This window comes from Nicotiana attenuata, unplaced genomic scaffold (genome assembly GCF_001879085.1).
Source record: "Nicotiana attenuata strain UT unplaced genomic scaffold, NIATTr2, whole genome shotgun sequence".
NCBI classification, from domain to species: domain Eukaryota; kingdom Viridiplantae; phylum Streptophyta; class Magnoliopsida; order Solanales; family Solanaceae; genus Nicotiana; species Nicotiana attenuata.
Window position 1 is genome coordinate 73,543 of NW_017673652.1, and position 2,163 is coordinate 75,705.

Sequence of the window (2,163 nt, forward strand, 5' to 3'; positions counted from 1 at the left end):
ACTTAAGATGGGAATTTCGGGATTTTGCCCACATTATTTTATTTTGTGCCCTAGACCTCTAGAGTGAGAGATTTTGCAGGGCTATTTCATTATATTATTTGAGATAAGCAATTTACACTTGGATTTGACTTTATATCTATGATTTTTCATGGATTTCTACACCTAAAAGTTTGGATTTTAAAGGAAATTTGGGGATTGTGGCAAAAATTTTGGAAAGTAAATAATTGACATTTGAACCCTGATTTGGAATTTAAGGTGGAAACATGAGGATAAGGTGGACTCATGAGTAATCAACTTTATAAGGATTGAGGTGGCAACAAGTAGGGAATTTAAAATTGATTAGACAAGTCTTGGAGCTAGGTGGCAAGATTATGGAGTTTTGGTGGCTTAGTCATCAAAGTATTGGGATGGATAAGTAATTAAAATGTTTGGATAGGCTTGATAAGCCTCCCAACGTGGTAGCCAAGGAAAGCCCAATAAATGACTCTTAAGTCATAGAGCAAGATGGCACATTTGGGAAATTGGTGGATAAGTTAACTCAATCATCTAAATGGTGACTCTTTGGTTTGTGAGATTAGGTGACATTTTAGGGGAATTTGTGGGCTGCCACATGGCATGAAGTTGGCCAAGGGTGGCACCAAAGTGCACATGAGTCATAGCACTTGATGTGCTTTGCTTACACGTGAAATGCAAGCCTTAAGTTTTCATGTTATTCTTTGGCAATTTGAGAGATAAAAAGGAGATTGCAATTTTTCCTTCTATTATTAGGGAGTCTCTTACTTTAGAAACATAACAAAAACATACATCCATGATACTCCATATGTCCAGGAATATGAAATATGCCATGATCATGAGAAGTGCTTAGTTCTTGTTCAAAGATTTAAAGGAGAAAAAGTTATTCTTGGCAAGCTCAAGTAAAAGTGTTTGATAAATTCCTCAAGTAAGGTGTAACGCCCCTTTTTCTCGCGAAATTGGGCTTCGACACGTGACAACTCTTTTAAGGAAGGTGTTAAAAGAGAAAGTCGCCACCTAACGGGTTTGAGGTGCGTTAGGGCACCTATTTGCAAATAACTCAGGTTTGACCAGTTTGCATCACCAAATATTGGGTAAGGGCTCAAATTACCTCGAAGAGAAGGTGTTAGACACTCTTCAAAGTCCAACACTTTGGGTCCCGATCGAACTGGAATTATATGAATTAGTCAGACAAACAAAGACAAAGAAAGCAAGAAGTTTGGGAACACAAATAATTGATTTAAAGACAAGATGGGGGGGGGGGGGTCCTAAATTTTTTAGCCTAAAGCATCACCCCGTGCAACATAAATAATACTTCGTAACTCCCTCTAGATGGGGTGTTACTCGTATTATTCAGCGGGCACAGACTATCATCTCCTGCTACCTAATTACTGTCTTTAAGTTGTTACCTAAAACGCACTAGTTGATTCTAAACCGTGCCTTATGCGTGCACTACCCATCCCATGCCTATGGCCCAGGAGGCGTTTGGACCTCTATTTTGGATAGTTCTAGACTTAATTTAGGCTGCTCAAAAATGATAAAACTAGGCGACATCAAAACAAGTTGGACTTCATGTAAAAGCAATTAAGGGCTCAAGTTAGCCTCCACACTTAGACAACAAATGCACGCGAACAAATTCTCACATTAAGCGTTAGACAGTTTCAGAAATGGGCCAAATTAAAGCCATTAAGCCCTATAGACATGGTTTCTATGTGACCTCGTGCAGGCAGTTTCAGATGCAAGGTGCCATATAATAGATGAGATTACACAGTTGTTACATGCTGATTATTGAGATTACATGTTTCTTGTTATTAAACCATAGGAACACTGTGTCTAAGTGATTTACACAGTAGAGGGAGCAATGAAATCTATTGGAAAAGCCCAGAATTGCTCATGTTTTTCTGATAGTGGCATGAATAAGCAATAAACATCGTTTGAGAAATTCAACATCAATAATTTAGAGCGAATAGTTATACCCCATAGGCAGGATCTCTAACGATCAATGCTTGGAGGCAATTTTATTATGCTTAGCCCCCTATAAACGTGTTTTCTAAGTGAGCATTATTATACAATAAAAAGTGGGATAATTAAAACCCTATAGGCATGGTTTCTAGTGCATATGTTGCAGTTGCGCGTTTTGAAAGAAAGTTC